At 40.7% G+C, this 19511-nt stretch overlaps 1 long non-coding RNA gene across 12 annotated transcripts in view; it reads right to left on the reverse strand.

Moving 5' to 3' along the window:
• Positions 1-6865: 6865 nt before the first annotated feature.
• LOC125630552 (uncharacterized) overlaps positions 6866-19511 on the reverse strand; it is a 183246-nt gene continuing 170600 nt past the window's right edge. For 8 of the 12 annotated variants that reach the window (XR_012666626.1, XR_012666623.1, XR_012666617.1 and 5 more), the window contains one exon: positions 6866-17513. This is a non-coding gene — a long non-coding RNA (uncharacterized LOC125630552). The remainder of the gene's footprint in view (positions 17514-19511) is intronic. The other 4 variants (XR_012666621.1, XR_012666618.1, XR_012666622.1 and 1 more) reach the window with 4 other exon arrangements.

Here is a 19511-nt window from a genome sequence, read left to right on the forward strand (position 1 = left end):
TCCGCCATAGGAAAAAAAGTTTGTATATTTTCTTCATTTTTTATTCTTAGAAATTCAGGGCATGACTACTTTGGCAGACTCTATGACTGCAGAACTAGTAAAATGATACCTTTCAGTCTGTTGTGATGTTAAACAAGTAAGAGAGCAGGAGAGATTTTATTCTGATGTTAAATAGATGTTAATAAAAACAAATATATTGAAAGTCCAATGGCTGCCAAACACTTTGGAGAAAGGATCTCTTCATTAAAAGATTCCAACACTCCCATCTCTTCTATGAGCTGTGTGATAACTCACAAGGTAGGCAAAGAAAAAAAATCAGAAAAATGCCTTTTAACCCCCCCTCCCCCCAAACCACCTTTCAATTGTTCTTCAGTACTCAACAGAGAAGCAAAGAAAGGGCACAAGCCCTTAAAAGTCATATGCTTCCCCTCTCACTACGCAGCACAGGGTCAAACACAAGGAACACCAGACCTATTCAAATGATCTACTTTCTATTTGGAAACAAAATCCATACAGAGGCTATGCTCTTCTGATTCTCAAGAATAACCAACTATTTACCTTTCAGTTTGTAGGAATTTGTGGACAGGTTTCCCCTCCGTGCAATATGCTCTCCTTTGGCACACTCAGGATATTTACACAAAATTGGCACCTGGAATTTGCATAAGGGATTATTCAAATGAATGCCTGTAGCTTTCACTCTAACTTTCTCCACCATAAAAGCAGAAAAAACCACATTCCCGCCCTATATTTCTACCTGATCTCTTCCTTTATTCCCAAATCAGGAAGCCTGCCAGTGCCTCTTTGATATTCTGTATCTCAGAACATAGGGTGAGGCACATCCTATGATAATCGCACTTTTTTTTCTTGGAGATCAGAATACATAGATCCATCAAACATATATATATCCTCAGCTCAGACATTCTTGCCTCTTTGGGTTAGGTCAATCTGTGACGTCCAAATCACAGAATGACAATTGAACAGCTTGGTTATTCTGGTTTGTTATTTTGGTTTTGAAGGCAATGGGGCGCCAGCTGTACCACAGGAGAACAGGACTGTCAGACACATAGATGAACACCATTTATTGGGGAAGAGTCAACATGGTTTTTGTAAAGGGAAATCAGGCCTCGCATATTTACTAGAATTCTTTGAGGGGGTCAACAAGCATGTGGACAAGGGGGATCCAGTCGATATAGTGTATTTAGATTTTCAGAAAGCCTTCGACAAGATCCCTCACTAAAGGCTCTTAAGCAAAGTAAGCTGTCATGAGATAAGGGGAAAGTTCCTCTCATGGATCAGTAACTGGTTAAAAGTTAGGAAACAAAGGGTAGGAATAAATGGTCAGTTTTCAGAATGGAGAGAGGTAAATAGTGGTGTCCCCCAGGGGTCTGTTCTGGGACCTGTACTGTTCAATGCACTAATAAATGATCTGGAAAAAAGGGTAAACAGTGAGGTGGCAAAATTTGCAGATGATACAAAACTACTCAAGACAGTTAAATCAAAAGCAGACTGCAAAAATTACAAAGGGACCTCACAAGACTGGGTGATTGGGCAACAAAATGGCAGATGAAATTCAGTATCGATAAATGCAAAGTAATGCACATTGGAAAACATAATCCCAACACTACATATAAAATGATGGGCTCTAAATAAGCTGTTACAACTCAAGAAAGAGATCTTGGGAGTCATTGTCGATAATTCTCTGAAAACATCCATTGAACGTGCAGCGGCAGCCAAAAAAGCTAACAGAATGTTGGGAATCATTAGGACAGGGATAGATAATAGGACAGAAAATATCATATTGCCTCTATATAAATCCACGGTATGCCCACTTCTTGAATACTGTGTGCAGATGTGGTCGCCCCATCTCAAAAAAGATATATTGGAACTGGAAAAGGTACAGAGAAAGGCAACAAAAATGATTAGGGGTATGGAACAGCTTCCATATGAGAAGAGATTATTAATAAGACTGGGACTATTCATCTTGGAAAAAAGAGATGACTAAGGGGAGATATGATAGCGGTCTATAAAATCATGACTGGTGTGGAGAAAGTAAATAAGGAAGTGCTCTCATAACACAAGAACTAGGGGTCACCAAATGAAATTAATATGCAGCAGTTTTAAAACAAACTAAAGGAAGTATTTCTTCAAGCAGTGCACAGTCAACCTCTGTAAATCTTTGACAGAGGATGTTGTGAAGGCCAAGTCTATAACAGGGTTCAAAAAAGAACTTGATAAGTTCATGGAGGATAGGTCCATCAATGGCTATTAGCCAGGATGGGCAGGGATGGTGTCCCTAGCCTCTGTTTGCCAGAAGCTGGGAATGGGCAAAAGGGGGATGGGTCACTTAATGATTACCTGTTCTATTCATTCCCTCTGAAGCACCTGGCATTGACCACTGTTGGAAGACAGGATACTGGGCTAGATGGATCTTTGGTCTGACCCAGTATGGCAATTCTTAAGTTCTTATCACATCAAGGGTCCATCAAATCTGTAATCCTGTAATAAACAGAGGGAGGTGGAAAATACCCTTCTGTTCAATGCTCTACATGGGAGAAAGATTCCTTCTTATCCCCTAGACCAAGTAGAGGAAGTCTTGAAGCACAAGATTTCATTACCCCATCTCAACATGCATATAACCATAAATGCTATTGGTTATTGTTATCCAGTATTTTAATATCTGGCTAGTGTATCTGACTAATGCTGCTGCACAAAATAAATCATATTAATAAAAACAGACTCCCTAATACAATAATGCTCACTGATGCTAACACCCACCATGCAAGTTTTAGATCTGATCAAATTAGTATAACGTGATGTTCCACACAGTAAATACAATGAGATTAGAGATGGGCGAGATGATTGTTGAATACTGAGTAAAATACCCTCTCTTGCAGAATATTTTCTGCTTTACTCAGACACTTTAGGTGGGTTAATTTCAGGGTTTTCGCTAGTCGCCAAATATGGCCCTACCTATCACAACAGAAAATACATTTGAAATGAATGCTACATAATCAAAGTCAGCATGTCATGGTCTGAGCATGGAATCCAGGAAATCTTGAGTTCTAACCCCAAATCAGCCACTGATTTACTCTGCAGCATTTACCACACATATCTGTGCCTATTAAAGCTGCTGGAAACCTTTTCACTGACTTTAGTGAGAGAAAGATTTGGCCTTTATTGTCTCTGTATCTGAGTTTCGTTACCTGTAAAAGGAGGATACTAACTTACTTTCCAGGGCATTTTGTGAAGTTTGGTTAATATAACACACTGAAAATATAAAAGTGTTACAGAGTAATGTAATATGATATTGCAAAATGAGGACATACATTTGTATGGTGAGCCTTTAGGGAGAGTTGGAGTAGGCAGCAGAGAATTTATAATGCTGAAAGCTATGGCGAACAGCTGAGATTTATTACATTTAGAAATGAAATTGCACATTTTTGCAGATTGCTAAAGGCCTGATTCAATTCCCACCAAAGTTAATAGGAACTGGACTGTGTCCTCATTAAGGTAACACTGTGAGCTCAGTTTGAAGAATGGGCTGTCGAAAGAGGCAACTCTGCACATAAAATGGACAGTTCTGACCGAAGTGCTCACTGACATGAGCAAGTGAATGATTTATCGGCACAATTCAGGCCAAGTCGTTTGAAAATTTGGCCCAGCCACACTTACTAAAAAAATAAAGATTAACTGTCAAGTTTTTCACTTCTAGGTAACTTAAATATAGCACGTATATAGGTTTGCAAATAAAGGCGTGAATCTGCAATAGGTAACAAGTGCACAGCTATTAACAGACTGTGGCACTATAGTGTTAGACAGTCAGCATTTGCAGGTTCCTTTAATCACATACCTATCAGATGGTGGATGGCATACAGTAATTTTTTCACTACACTACATCTCAGTAGCAGTTCTGACAATTTCAGCTGGTGCTTCCTATCGGAGGAAAAATAGTGAAGAATTCACATCCAGTGAAAAAGGAAAACAAACAGCACGTTGACAGTACTAGCAGAATAAACTGAGTTCAACTTTTATGTGAAAATTAAATAAGCTTTGCTAAACATTAACAGAGGCTGAAAAGTATCTCCTCCGCTGGCACAAAAAAAAAAATATATATATATATATCCGGGGCTTCAAAAGTTCACATTGTCAGATAGTGAACAGTTTTGTTGACTGCATGACTCAGCAAACATTGCTACACTGAACGATGACAACGTATTGAGTGTTAAATACAATGAGATCAGAAGCCCGCAGAGTTCAATCAGGTGACTTGTCAGCTGGCGTAAACAGAGTTTATTATATAAGAGTTCTAGAGAATGTTTTCAATAAAAAGGAAGATATTGGGTTTTTTGATATTCCAGTGCATTCTGAGTGAAAGGGCCTCACAAGAAGAGCCTGCCGCAGCATGCCATGGGCAGTTGGAAAGCTTGTGACATTGTCCCTTTCTCCCTTGCCCCTCCCTTCTGGATGTGTGTTTTGGTAGAAAGAAAACAGGGAGATTCTTCAGAGCCCTAGACTCTCCCTCCTCTTTACCCCACACTATTTTCCCCTTTCACTCTTCACAAACCTGACAGGCCTAGGCCTAGCAGACTATCACTTTGATTCCTGGAGCCTGTGCAACTTGTCAGAAAGGTTCTAGCCTTGGGCAGAGACGGTACCTGCAGCACAATGCACTCTCTCCCTGAAGGGCTCTCCTAGCCCATTCCAGCCCGAGGGAAATGGAGCATGTGTGTTAAACTAGGGGTCCTCCACATGGTGGAGAGCAGTCTGCTAGGCCAGGCCTAGTATCAAGCACTCAATACATATTTGTCTCTCTCCATTATTGGTAACAATTTGGAAATAAACCCTTCCCTAATTTATCTTTTTACACGTGGACTATGGAGTCTTGCACCTCTGTAGTAGGTTGCTGGTTTCAATCCAGCCCCAGTAACTACCTTCTGGAGTTTCTCAGGTACTGTGTGAGATGGAATAATACAACGACAATTTATTTTACACGTAAATTTCCTCGGAGCATTGCACAGCCCTAAAACCAACACAATAATATAAATGTCAAGTTCTTTTACTAAACCAAGTTACTTTAGAGATGTTTGTCCCTCTTCACTCAGTCTCGTTTTTCTACCCACCCTTCAGCATTATTTGTCTTTACCCAGGAAAAGTTATAGTTTAAATCTGAAATATTTATTAGGGCATGAATTTTTTTACAGCAAAAAGAAAAAGGGACAAACAGACAGATGACTTATGACTTGGAATCTTTTTAAGACATGGCTTCGCAAATGATGTTCTTCCCTCATATGGCAACTGGGTGCTGACCATGGCCAAATCGTAACAGGCCAACTTCTGCTCTCAGTTGAAACCAGTGGAACTGCACAAGTGTAAGTGACAGCAATACTTGGCTTGTATTATATGCCTGGCCTTGCATCAGTTACTCATGTGAGCAGGTTTAACTGTATCTAAGGCAGATTTGCAAATGTTCTTACAATTAACAGCAACATCAGATCCAAAATGTTTTAGTGACACAATAAACAAATGGGACACATTGAACTAGCAGTATGAACTATGGCTGTTGATAGCACATTATGGGATAGAAATGTACAGTTCAGCATGTGAGACCTGCAGGGAAGAAGATCACCCTGGTCTACAACACTTCCTACCAGCCAGGGTACATTACACCAAAGGTGTAGGTAAAGGAGGCGGTGAGGGGTTGGGAGATATACTTATCAAGAATAAAGGATCATAGGATGTCTTGCAACTAGTGTACAGTTTGGGATCTTAATTGCAGTATGCTATATACACTGCACTGCCTCGGCTTCTCCTGTAATGAAAGCCTCATCGTAACCATCACTTTCTTTCTATTTGAATTACACCCCTTATTCCAAAGATCTCTAAGCACCTCACAAACATTAACTACCTCTTCTGAGGTAGATATTTAATACAGTTAATTTACATATTTAATTATATAATTATACATAAATAATAATAAAATACTTTGCACATATATAGCACAGTCCAGTTGAGGATCTCAAAGCACTTTACAGACATTAATGAATCAAGCCTCCCAGCCCATGTGTGGGGTAAGTAAATATTTGCCCCAGAGAGGATAAGGTGCTCATTTTCAGAGGTGCTAATAACTTGCAGTTATTTCAATTACAACACTAGGTGCCCAGCCACACCTTAACTATACTGCCCAATGAACCAAAAGTGAGACAGTAGCACAGACAGAAATAAAACTCATAAGTTCTGATACCCAGTTCACCGCACTGACCACGACATGCACTGCTTCCTTTTTCTAGTGTCTCCCTCTTAGTTTTTTAGATCCAGCATAATCAGTGATGCTGTTCACATCACTCCTACTGTCAAAATACCTTTATCAATCCATGGCAGGTCCAGTTCAAACTCCACGCTTTATATTCAACACTTTTTATAGTGTATGTAGCAAGAATGCCGTATTTTTGTCTCAGGCATTGGGTCCTACATCCAAGGGCAAAGATCCAACACAAAGACATAAGCTAACATCAGTGCTTTTGAAAGCAGAAATTCAAAACCACATCAGCACCATAAATTTACGGGATGAGGGTGAATTCCAAACTCAAGGGGCACAAGTGGCACAGCTGTGCACCTCTCAGACATAAGTTTAAAAGCCAGAAGCTTTGCAGCGTTACCCTTGGATTTCCCTGAAAAACTGATAACTTCCTGGACTGAAGCTGAGAAAGAAAAAAAAAGAATGATTTTAACAATGCCAAAGGTAATTTCTGTAATTTACATGGTAGAGGGAAAAAGGATTCAGGCTATACAGCATGGAAATAGAACAAAGTTTTAGTAGGGTAAATTCAGGACATATTGTACACAGCAATAACACCCTTAGAGTGCCTTGTTAATTTCAGTTTTTAATGATTATATCAAACTTTTGATGTGTATTATGCTGGACACATTTTTTCCCATCCTCTCCTGGGTGATCTGCACTGCAGGCAAAAGAAACCCAATAACTAATACCAGCATGGTAGTACAGTAGAACAGTAGAGTTACAAACTGACCAGTCAACCACACAGCTCATTTGGAATCAGAAGTATACAGTTAGGCAGCAGCAAAGACAAAAGAAAAAAAAGAAAAGAAAAGCAAATACAGTACAGTACTGTGTTAAACATAAATTACTAAAAAATAAAGGTTTCAGAGCAGCAGCTGTGTTAGTCTGTATCCGCAAAAAGAAAAGGAGGACTTGTGGCACCTTAAAGACTAACAAATTTATTTGAGCATAAGCTTTCGTGGGCTACAGCTCACTTCATCGCACGTAAAAAATCCATTACAATCTTCATACCACACAGACTATGCTGACAGCTTGTGCCACACACTCTCAAGGAATGCATCCGATGAAGTGAGCTGTAGCTCACGAAAGCTTATGCTCAAATAAATTGGTTAGTCTCTAAGGTGCCACAAGTCCTCTTTTTAAAAAAAAAATAAAGGGAAAGTTTAAAAAAAAGATTTGACAAGGCCAGGAGACTTTCTGTGCTTGTTTCATTTAAATTAAGATGGTTGAAAGCAGCATCTTTCTTCTGCATAATAAAGTTCCAAAGCTGTTTTAAGCCAATGTTCAGTGGTAAACTTTTGAAAGAACAACCATAACGATTTGTTCAGAGTTACGAACGTTTCAGAGTTGCGAACAACTTCCATTCCTGAGGTGTTCGTAACTCTGAGGTTCTACTGTAATAATGTTTGGGATTTGGGTATGAAATGCACCTAGTTTGTGTTTGTGTATTACAGAAGCCCTCTGTTTACATTCCACGGTAAAGCTCCAACACGTAACGGCAGCATATCTGTTTTCCAGTCCCAAAAAACTTGCAACAGGCTTCCAGCATAGAGGGAAGTTGTGTGTATGCTGCACAGAGGTGGACATAGTGTACCAGATGTGAATTACAAGTGCAAAGGATACATTGTTGCAAACTTCTAAAAGAACCTGCACGCTCAAGCAGCAGTGGAAAGTTTAAAATGCGGGTCATGCAGCTCAGGGTAGGTTTAAAGATGTGCGAACCAGCTGAATAAAAAAAACATTGCCCTTCCTCCCCCAACAAATCTTTACACCAAAATTGAACTGAATCTTTCTGACCCCTTCTCTCTCTCTTGCCTTGGAGTCCCCCCCGTCTCTCACCCACCCTGTGGCATAAGCTCCCCAAATGCTTTATCTTGTTTTATCTTTCGTGGGTGGGAGACTTGTCCTCAGATCCTACCTCTTCAGGAAATGTCTGGCTCACCCACTCTCTCATATCATTTTTGAGGGAAACAGGGAGAAGGGATTTGGTAGAAGGTGCTGGCCCAATCAATCATTTCCCCTGAAATCCAAGATGCCGAAAAGGGCTGTCATGGGAGCAGTGGGGGTACGGGGGGGGGTATTTAAAACAGATCCTGACTCTTGCACAAGTCAGACTTTGTCCCTTCCTAGTCACCAGGGACTCCTGAGTAATGGCCTTTGGGTAATTCATTGTTTTTTAGGAAACTACTTTTTCTTGCCAGTTTTTAAGCCCAGCGGAATATTCTAGATCCGCAGTGACAGGGCATGAGTAATCGTTCCCTCATTAAACTACTAAGAGAGTCATAAAACAAAACAAATTGTTCACCTCCCCAGTGTTTTTCCTTTTTGCTTTCCCTTTCCAAGTCCTGTAGTGCTCACAAACATCCAAAGTATCCAAGTGACGTAACCTTTAGTCAGTACCCTAAAGGAAACAACATGTCCTTCACATGTTGCTCAATTCTCTGATATGCTCTTGCAGTCATTAAAACAACAAGGAGTCTGGAGGCACCTTACAGACTAACAGATTTATTTGGGCATAAGCTTTCCAGAGTAAAAAAACACTTCTTCAGATGCATTTTGTTGTTCTTGTGGATACAGACTAACACGGCTACCCCCTGATTCTTGCAGTCATTGATTTTGATGGAGGGTGGTTTGAGTTGTTTTTTTAATCGAGAGCCAGATCTTCCTGAGTGAAATGTGTGCATTCAAAATCAGACGTGAAGAGCTCACCTGGGCTGTGGACTGTGCTGTGCTGGCTGCTGTCCTGCAATTCTAGGTATACCTGTGGTCTTCATGCAGAATACTTTACAAAGCCACCAGCCTGAGTAGCTGGGTGCACTGGGGAGATCTGTGGAGATGTGTAGGACAAGAAAGAATCTGCCCTCTACCCACGGGCAGTGCTCTGTGGATACCACTGCACCCTCAGTACAGCAATACCCTCTGCTGCTAAAGCATGCCCCTCTGTAGGAAACAACGTCCAGAGGATCCGTCCTGCCCACAAGTTTCCTGGAGGCTGGGGCACAGCTTTGTTCCTCTTCTTTGTGTAAGTTCCCAGCATCCTCCCTCACCACCTGCACAGTGGAACTGTGCGGTTCCATTTTTGTCAGGGTCCTCTGTGCCTTTACAGTGGGATAGGTAGCTTTCCCCTCTTGATATCTGGGAATCAAGATTTTTTTGAACCATGAAAGTATCTCTTTGAAAAGCCACATTTTCAACAGCAGCCTCTAAGAATGCAGGCACAAGTCTCAGCCCTGAGTTTTTGCCCACAAGAAAGCAGTTTGTTCTCACAGTGCTGTTTTTTTGTAAGCACAAGAACCCAGACACCTGGCACTGTACCCACAATTTCAGAGACCAAGCTGAGGTCCCTTTGAAAATTTGGTTCTCTTTCTTCTGAGCCAACCTCCAGAGGGCAGATGTATCCTGTGCGGTGACTCAGATCTTTGGAGAATGGAGAAGATACAAACAGGAGAACCATTTCCAAAGTCCAGAGACTTTAGAGAGAGAGAGAAAAAGAAAATAACATTAAAAACCATGGACTGTGGGATGTTAAAGCTTGGTAATACTTACACTGAGCACTTTATATCCTGAAAGCCCTGCACAAACATTAATTAATCCTCACAACAATCCCTTCAGGTAAATGCATTATCCCCATTTTACAGTTGGCAAGAGCAGTTTCTGTGATTTTCCCAATGCCACTGAGAGAGTTTGTGTCAGAGTTTTGTTAAGAAGCAGGAGTTCAGAGTCCTGCACCTGAGTTTGGACTATTAGATTGAACTCAGGGATCAGATCCTTAGCTTGTATAAACTGGCATTAAAGGAAATGGAGCTATGTCAATTTACACCACTGATGGCCCGGCTCTCACAGTTCATCCTGAAAATTGTGACTTATTTTAGGGAAATTGTTGCTCCTTTGGCCTAAATAAAGGTTGGAAAGCAGCAAAGAGAAAACCATCTCGGGTTGCACTGGCATTTAAACAGCAAAGATTTGAACTCTCCCTTGTAATAAGCACCAAAAAGCAAATGAGTGAGGTAAACTTGGGAGTTCCAGACCACAGCTCACAAAATGTTTTGCAACGTGGTGAGAAGGCCCATTAAACCTACCAAACTCATTGACCTCACAGGTTTCTCCAGGCCAATTCCAGAAAACAAAACAGCTGCATTTTTAGTTCCCTGGTAAAAGGAATTATTGACACACTGTTCAGTCCAGCTCTGGTTTGGGAGCTTTGAAGAGACAAGTCCAGACACTTGAGATGTGCAAAAAGACAGTAGAAAGTAAAGTGATTAAAATCAACAGGAGTTTGCCTGATTAAAGACTAAGTACCTCATTCCGGCACTATATTCTTGTCATCAAAAGTTCAAATAACTTTAGTTGTGAGCCTACTTTACTGCACCATCCTTAAGAAAGACCACAGCTGTGCTAATGAAAATAATGGTGTAACAATTAATGGTCTTACTGTGTAGCTGATAAAATGACAACACTGTGCCTTGGATGCGGTGAAGTGCTCGAAAAGACTGAAGCTGTTTAGTTTAGAGAGGTGAGACAAATAAGAGGGAACAGGATAAAGGTATACAAAATAATTAACAGAAAAGAGATAATAAGCCCGGCACTCCTATTCATCCTCTTAAGGCAAGAGCAAGAGGATATTCAATGAAATTAGAATTATTATTATTATTTAACGTTTATATTATGATAGAGTTTAGAGGCCAACCATCTCAGGGAGGCATTGTGTCATGTCCTGCACAAATATATAGAAAATGACAGCCTCTGCCCTCAAAAACTTACAATCTAGAGAGGAAATGCACTCTAAAATATTTTTATACAGTGCATAATTAAGCTGTGGAACTGAATGTTACAAGAGCCCATTGAGGCCAAGACCTTTATAGCAGAAGTTCTTAACCAGGGGTCCGGGGCCCCCTAGGGGGCCTCGAGCACGTTTCAGGGGGGCCTCCAAGCTGGGCCAGAATTAGACTTGCTGGGACCCAGGGCAGAACGCTGAAGCCCCACCGCATGGGGCTGAAGCCCAGGTCCCTGAGCCTTGTCAGCCGGGGCTGAAGCTGAAGCCTGAGCAATGTGGCTTTTTGGGAACCCCTGTGGCATGGGGCCCCAGGCAATTGCCCGGCTTGCTACCCCGTAACGCCGGCCCTGGCTTTTACATGCAGAAAACTAGTTATTGAGGCACAAGTGGGCTGTGGAGTTATTATACCATGTTGGGGGGGCCTCAGAAAGAAAAAGGTTGAGAACCCCGGCTTTATAGGATTCAAAAATAAGGACTGGGCATTTATATGGATAATGATAATGTCCACATTAATTACACTGGATAGGGTGAAAGAAGTAGAAACTCTCATGCTTCGGGCTTAAGTCAACTGCTAACTGCCTATAGTTAGGAAGACATTTTCCCTATAGGAAAGTTATTTAATAATTATCCATCACAGGGATTCTAAAACCTGGGAAGGATCTGGTACTGGCCAATGTTGGAGGCAGGATATCCAATGAGATGGGGATCACTGGTTTGAACCAATGTTATAAGTCTTGCATTCCTAGCAGATCATGCAGTTAGGTTTTTTTTTTAAATAACTGATCTACTGAAACAACAGAGTTGGAGAGCATTTCCAAAGCAGACTTATCCAAGTTAGATCAGCTGATGGATCCTTGTTTAAAATACAGACTGAATGACAGGATCCTGAGACTGACAAATTTTAGAATGAGGTCACCTCCGCTTCCATTCAGAAATGCAATCAGCAAGTATACTTAACTCGTTTATTAAAAACTCCTTTCAAAAAGGGACACTGTACATTTATAATCTCTACAGGAACCTAATGAAAAGTGTCACACTGACTTTGTTGATTTTTTTCCAACACAGAGGTGATAGAGAGGCTAGCAGAAAACTGGCAAATTAAAAACAAAAGCTGAATTTTCTTAGGCGTTACAATATCTTTGATTCAAAGCTCATCCTTTCCCCCTATTCCCTGAAGCAATGACATTTTAATACCCTAGAGCAGTGGTGGGCAACCTGCAGCCTGTCAAGGTAATCTGCTGGCGGGCCGCAAGATAGTTTGTTTACATTGATCGTCTGCAGGCACAGCCACCCACAGCTCCCAGTGGCTGCGGTTCGCCATTCCTGGCCAATGGGAGTTGCGGGAAGCATCAGGGTACCATCAGGGTAATTCAGGTACCATCAGGGTAATTCATCAGGGTAATCCATTGGCGGGCTGAGTGCATGCTGGTGGCTGCCCATCACTGCCCTAGAGCAATGGCAAAAATCATCTAAAATTCTATTTTATAATAAATTATGCTTGGTGGTTAATAAATTTGTTTTCTAAAATAGCAACAATTATGGGAAGTATGGATAATGGGTCATATTAATCCTGGCATAATCCAATTGACCATTGGTCCAATTAGTTCCTTCTGGACAAACTGCCAATTCTGCAAAAATATTAGGTGTGGCTACACTCCAATATTTCAGTAAAAATTTAGTGACATGATAATCATCATAGGGATCTGCGTGAAACTGTAGTGTTCCCTTATAATAATGCTTTTATTTTTTAAAGTTATTTATAATTTGTTTAATCAGATTTATCATAGGGGATAACACAGTGGTCTAAACTTAGAACATAAGAATGGCCATACTGGATCAGACCAGTGGTCCATCTAGCCTAGTGTCCTGTCTTCCGACAACGGCCAATGCCAGATGCTTCAAAGGAAATTAACAGAACAAGGCAATTATCAAGTGATCCATCCTCTGTCATCCAGTCCCAGCATCTGGCAGTCAGAGGCTTAGGGACACCCTGCTTCAGCAGTCTTCATGCAGTTAAGACTCCTGCTGAAGCCAATGGAAGTTTTTGTCTGTATAAGGACAGCAAGAGCAGGTCCCAGGTTTGGAATACTCAGACTTCCTGGAATCAGTCTAGAATCCCAGCATTGTTTAACTCAGCCAGTCATCCCTCTGAAGAAAATAAAAGAAGTTACATGGAGGTTATATGAAGGTCTGGTTTCTGTGTGGACAATAAAGGCCTCACTGCGCTTTCCATAAAAAGGTTTGCTCTAAGTCCTCGCCCACTGGAACATAGAAATTGCCATACTGTATTTACTGGCAAAACTTTACGTATGGGTTAGGCCTTAGAGGCTGGCTTATGCCCTGAAATTTGAGGGTCTGTATCACTCCCAAATCTTGTTTGCTTTTTAAAATATTTACTATTATACCTCCAAAGTTTCCCTACTGCTGTGCAGTATTTTGTGTGCCTGTTCTCTGCATGGCTGCTGCTCTCACTTCAGAGGTGGCTGAATTTTCATAGTGGCTGTCTGATTCTCACCATAAAGCTGGTGTAACTTCACTGAATTCAGTGGAGTTACAGTAATGTAAAACTGATATAAAAAAGTAGAGAATTAGGCCCAAAATGTGCATGAAGCATTTTTGAGATCCTTAAGGGATGAAAGGTGCTATTACCTTCTCAGCACGGTAAGTATCTGTTTGTCACCTATACTGAATCTGGAAATGTTACTTAAGCCTGGAGATTTTCTTCTTCTGTAACGTAAGGTGAAGGATTTGCTCATGACCAGGACGATACACAAGAATGGCATGCCAGGAAAGACGGGCACTGCACAAAGGGGAAGTGGAAATCACAGGGTTAAGAGACAAGCATCCAGAAATAGATTCCAGAGTCATGAAGCAGGCTACATGACTCAGCACAGGAAGACCACCTGCCCACTGATGACATATCAAAACTGATAACAGTCAGGAAGGCAGCTGGGCATTCTGGATGGATAAAAAGGTGCCAGGCAGCAGCTGAGAACAGCAGGGGAGAAGGCGTGAGGGAATGAAACAGAAGCCCTTAAACCACAGAGGTCCATTTTGTTAAATTTATTTAAATCCTAATTTTGTGAAGTGCTGAGCTCCTCCAACTCCCTTTGGGACGAAATGGAGTTGGAAGGCTCAGTACCACATAGAATTAGGCCCTTGTACAGTAAGTTAAGTATTTATTTTTACTTTAATATATTTTTACAGCTGGGTTGATTTTATTTATTTAACAGGGAGGTCACATGGCTTGTTGTAATACAGTGAGTGGGTCAGAGTATCCTGCTTCCGTTCCAGTAGATCACAAGGTATCCTTAAGAATGGGAGCCATTAAACAACTCATATTACCAATTCTCATTTCCACCAGTCCCCAAAACGCTCTAGTGTTTGTCTGTATAACAGAAGTTGGGTAAATAAGTTGAGAGCAGTATTTTATCTTTTGGACAAAGACCCAATTTTAGTTGAACCAGTTCTCGGATAGGAGCATGTGCAGCGACACGCAGCTTGTAAATTCAGTTGCTACACTGATCTTACAAGATATACACCCATGTATCAAAAGCAAAATCAAGCCCTTAGAAGTTATATACTGAAGTATCAGTTAGATTGGGACAAAAGAATAGTAAATTGGAGACTTACTGGAAACATGGGAAGAATTTTATGGAGCTCTTCTAATACCGATATTGGATCAGATCCTCAGTTGGTTGAAGTCAATGGAGGAATGCCGATAGACACCACCTAAGCATATGGATCATAGGGTTCTGGGAGCTTTTAATTTATTATTGTTTCTAAAGCAGTTTGAGAGGGAACCTGTTCTGGTGCTTCAGAGCACAAGGCTGGGATTCTACTCTTAGCTCTGCTACCGACTTTCTGTGTGACCTTGGATAACTCATTTGGCGCCAGAATATCTAAAGAGCTCAACTCTCAGACACATGAATGACAAGATTTTCAGAAGCGTTCAGCAGCCAGCAGCTGTCATTGCAAACAAGGATTGAGCACAGTGGATGCTGCTGCCGCTAAAAGCACTTTTGAAAATCTGGCCATTAAAGTATGAGAAGGGACAATGTGCAGTTCCTTGTTTCAACATCCCTAATTCAACTTTGTTCAGCGAACAAGTATAAAGATGTGATTTTTCCCTAATATTATACTTATTAATCACTTACATTGTGACAGACCCTAAAAGGCTCAATAATTCAGGATCCTGTTGTTCTATGCACTGTACAAACATAACGAACGACAATCCTTGCCTTAAAAAGTTTATTATTCACGTTTCTTTTTTTCAGGGTTCATTTTTTCAAGGTTTATTTTTAGCAATTTTTGAGTTTTATGTAGATATCCAAAAATCAAGGGTTTCTGGGCTTTCCATGTGTATATTGTAAAAAGTAATGGACATTATATGTTATATACATTACCGTAATGGGAAATCTCGTTGTCATGTTCCCTAATGTGCACTTTACCATAGTACTGTTTCAAAACAGCACTGTTAAAACACAGTAGGGAATCTTTAGTGAGCACCAGAAGGGTCTACTCAAACCAATTAATGTGCAACACTTAGTGTGACTTCTGAAGTGGACTCCCATAGTCTGCATTACTGCTCTATGTAAACAAGCCCTTAGATACAAGTAACCATTTCTGGTGTTTTTCCAGTGTTTATTAGGTTAACATATATATATATATTTTTTAACCAGGGATGTTTTATCGGTGTTTATCATTTAAAACCTAAAATTAGAAACCCCACTGATAATCAAAAGTCATTCTGTCAAACTCTGAATTCAAGATCTGAAGGTCAAGCTGGGCTTTTTTCTGGCTTGTGCATCATCATCCAGAATAAAACTTTTGCGAGACAAACTGGTCTTTGATGAAGATGTATAATCATTATCCCAAGCTTTGAAAATGGTTTACTGCACAGTTCTCAAGGAAGGACATGGCTGTGTTCATGCAAATGATTGTGTAGCAATCAGTAGTAGTATTCAATAGTGTTACTTGGTAGTTGATGCATCACCTCAGACACAGTTCTTCAGTGGGTCTGCACAGGAATATCAGAGGCTACGATCTGACCTGAAATTGTAATTTAGGACCAAATCTTAAAAGGCACTAGAGCACTGTCCAACAAGTATTAACTTTGATGGGAGAAGAAAATATCAGATATCTCTCAGGATTCGTCTTTAACAATTCTCTTGATGCATCAGCTGGAATAGATTCCAGCTCTAGCTCTCATAATGAGTATGTTTACACTGCAGTCAGAGGTGTAACTGCAGCACACAAGAATGCACCTGAGTAACCTTTGATCTAGTAACAAAAAAGTGAAGTGGTGGCAATAGAGGTGGCAGCATGGACTCTACAAGCCTGCCTGGGACCCTGAGCGGGAACTGGGGTGGCTAGTCTGTCCTGGCTTCACTGCTATTGTTATTCAAGCTATTTAGATCAAAGCTAGATTGGGTATGTCTACATGTGCTGCAATCACACCTCTGATTGCTGGCTCTGGGGAGCTCACAGGGATAGAAGAATAGTAAAATCTTATTTTTGTTAATGGAGTCAAAAGCTATTCTGAATTGCTTTTCAAATTAGAATAGCATGCGAAGCATTTTGTGCACTGGATTCCCCATCTACAAAACAAGAATAATATATATTCTTACCTACTTCACAGGGATGCCATGAATCCTAACACATTTATGTGTGTAAAATGCTTTGAGATTCCTAAATGAAAAGGTGTTAGAGAAGTGCACAGTTTCATCAGACGTACCCATTTTAAAATATGACAGCAAATGAGACATCCTCTATGCAGTCACAGTGTAAGACAGCAATTGCCACTGAAACACGTGGCTGATCTTATGAAGAAAAAATGAAATAAGAGCAACTCAGACAAAACCACAGAATCACAAGGGAAGGATGCTGTATTTCTCTCCTCCCCATACCCTCCTTTTCAGCATTTTAAACAGTTTCAACATGCTAAAAATATTTCTGACTTCTTCTTTAAGCTGTCTGGTTGTTTTCCTACAGACACTATCTCAGCATTACACTGCACGGTCAATACAACTGACAACATATAATTGTTTCCTTGCTCCTGAAATCCATCGAATGTTTCCCCTTCACTTTCTCTTAGGCATGTTGCACTCACAAGAAAACAGGCCAGGAGGTAATAAAAGTGTTAGGAAACAACAGCTCCAGAAGCTAAATACGTTGTACTGAACATGCAATGAAAAATACACAAACAGACCATACACTTCAGTTTCATATTTAAAGCAACAACTGATGTGATAGGAGTTCTACACGGGAGCAATCAAACAAAAGATACTAAAAAGAAGGGATCGATTTCTGAGCAACGCACCTTCTGACCACGTTGTTCTGACCTCTCTCGTTAGCTTCTAAAATATTCTTCTTCATTGCATAATCTTGAGCCTTGGAAAAGTCAGAGCCTCCCAGTTCCTTCTTGGCAGTCACCTGCCCCTACAGGTAGTAAAAGATTAGAGGGATCAGAACCACAGTGTTTATGAAACGTTACCCCCTACCCCCACACACAGTCTAAAGTTCATTTCTTATTCTTAAAATGGAAGGAGTAGTTGCATAAAAACAACAACAACAAAAAACAAAAAAAACAAAACAAAACAAAACACCACAGTGAAAAGGAAGCACACACCCATATGGAAAAAAAAGGCAAAGATGAGGCATGCTTACTGTAATGCTTTGTAAACCCTGTCACTAGCAGAGACAAACACCACTAGACGGAACAGAAGGAAAAACTCAGGGTTTGTTTTCTCTAAACTTGCACAACCTCGCAACTGTGCGTCTCCTGTTGAAGACACACACAACTATCAGACCACTCTTGTGATCATCTTTCTTAGGTTTAAGATCACACACGACAGCGAGCAAGATTCTCTCCTCAGTTAATGCTATAATTACTTGTATTTCTAAAAGACACATGCAACCCTATTGATTGTAACTAAGGGCAGAACATTTGGCCCAGCAAACCCATTCCTACAGTGGGTTAGCGTCAGAGGAGAAGGCCGATATGCAGCAATAATAAAAAAACCCTCATAGTTCTATAATTAGGGCTCTACCAAATTCACGGTCGATTTTGGTCAATTTTACGGTCATAGGATTTTAAACATCATAAATTTCACGGGTTTAGATACTTAAATCTGAAATTTCATGGTATTGTAACCGTTCGGGTCCCAACCCTAACGGGGGGGGAAGGGGGGGGCAAGACTACTGTAGGAGTGTCATGGTATTACCACCCTTAATTGTGTGCTGTTGCTGGCAGCGGCACTGCCTTCAGGGCTGGGCGCCTGACGAACAGCCACTGTTCTCCGGCTGCCCAGATCTAAAGGCAGTGCAGAAGGAAAGGTGGCAATACCGTGAGCCCCTAGAATAGCCTTGTGGCAATACCACCCACCCCCACACAACCCTCTTTTGGTTAGGACCCCAATTTGAGAAACACTGGTCTCCCTCATGAAATCTGTATCGTACAGGGTAAAAGTGAACAAAAGACCAGATTTTATGGGGGAGAATGGATTTCACAGTCTATGACATGTTTTTCACAGTTGTGAATTTGGTACGGTCTTGTCTATAATGTCTACCTTACAACACCTTTTTTGAACCTCCAACCTCTTCCAATACTTAAAAAACTCAGCATGGATTACAACAATCAAGGCTGATGTAACAAAAACATCTATATTATAATGAACTGACTAATGTATAAGACGGTCTAGTGGATAGAACAAGAACTGCTCAACTATGTGTCAAAGACTCTATAATGCTAACACAGATTCCCCTTACCTCAAGTGACAGGGACATGTGCTTTTGGAACAGGGAATTATAGATCTGTCTCCACAGTCACTGTGAAATTCCAAACAGCCATGACAAACAGCATAGTACCAGACACCAAATATTAAATGGTTGTAGACTTTTTAAAATAGTTCTGATAACAAAAGGTCTATAGCAGATCAAATTTAGTGCATCTACTGTTGGGCACAAACTTCTGTCTGGCTATGTCTTCACTAAAAAAAAAGGTGTATTTCTTTTCTTTCTTTTCTTTTTAACAGGAGGATAACTAACATTCATTAACTACCCTGCTGTAAAATCTGAGTGGATTCAAGGCACTGAAGTTTGATTTTGCCTAACACCCTCCTGGTAAACACTATGGTGCCTTCTCAGTGGAATAGCGAGTGCGCATTAATTATCCCACAGTAAACACACATCTTTTTGGCAGTTAAGACAAAGCCTATGACTTCCCAGAGTATTCATTCACCTCCATTTAAGGTTCAAAAGGTCTCAGCTTTATTACAATAAAAACTGAAAATGTACTGTGCACAACTTAATATAACTTAACAGGATAGCACAGCAATCACCTTAACAATAGCCCAATTGTAGCTGCCCTGGGAAGGTCACAGCTAGGTCTGTAAACTGACATGGTGAATTAAAAAACAACTATGTATTAGTCACAGT

Source organism: Caretta caretta, chromosome 1, assembly GCF_965140235.1.
Source record: "Caretta caretta isolate rCarCar2 chromosome 1, rCarCar1.hap1, whole genome shotgun sequence".
NCBI lineage: Eukaryota > Metazoa > Chordata > Testudines > Cheloniidae > Caretta > Caretta caretta.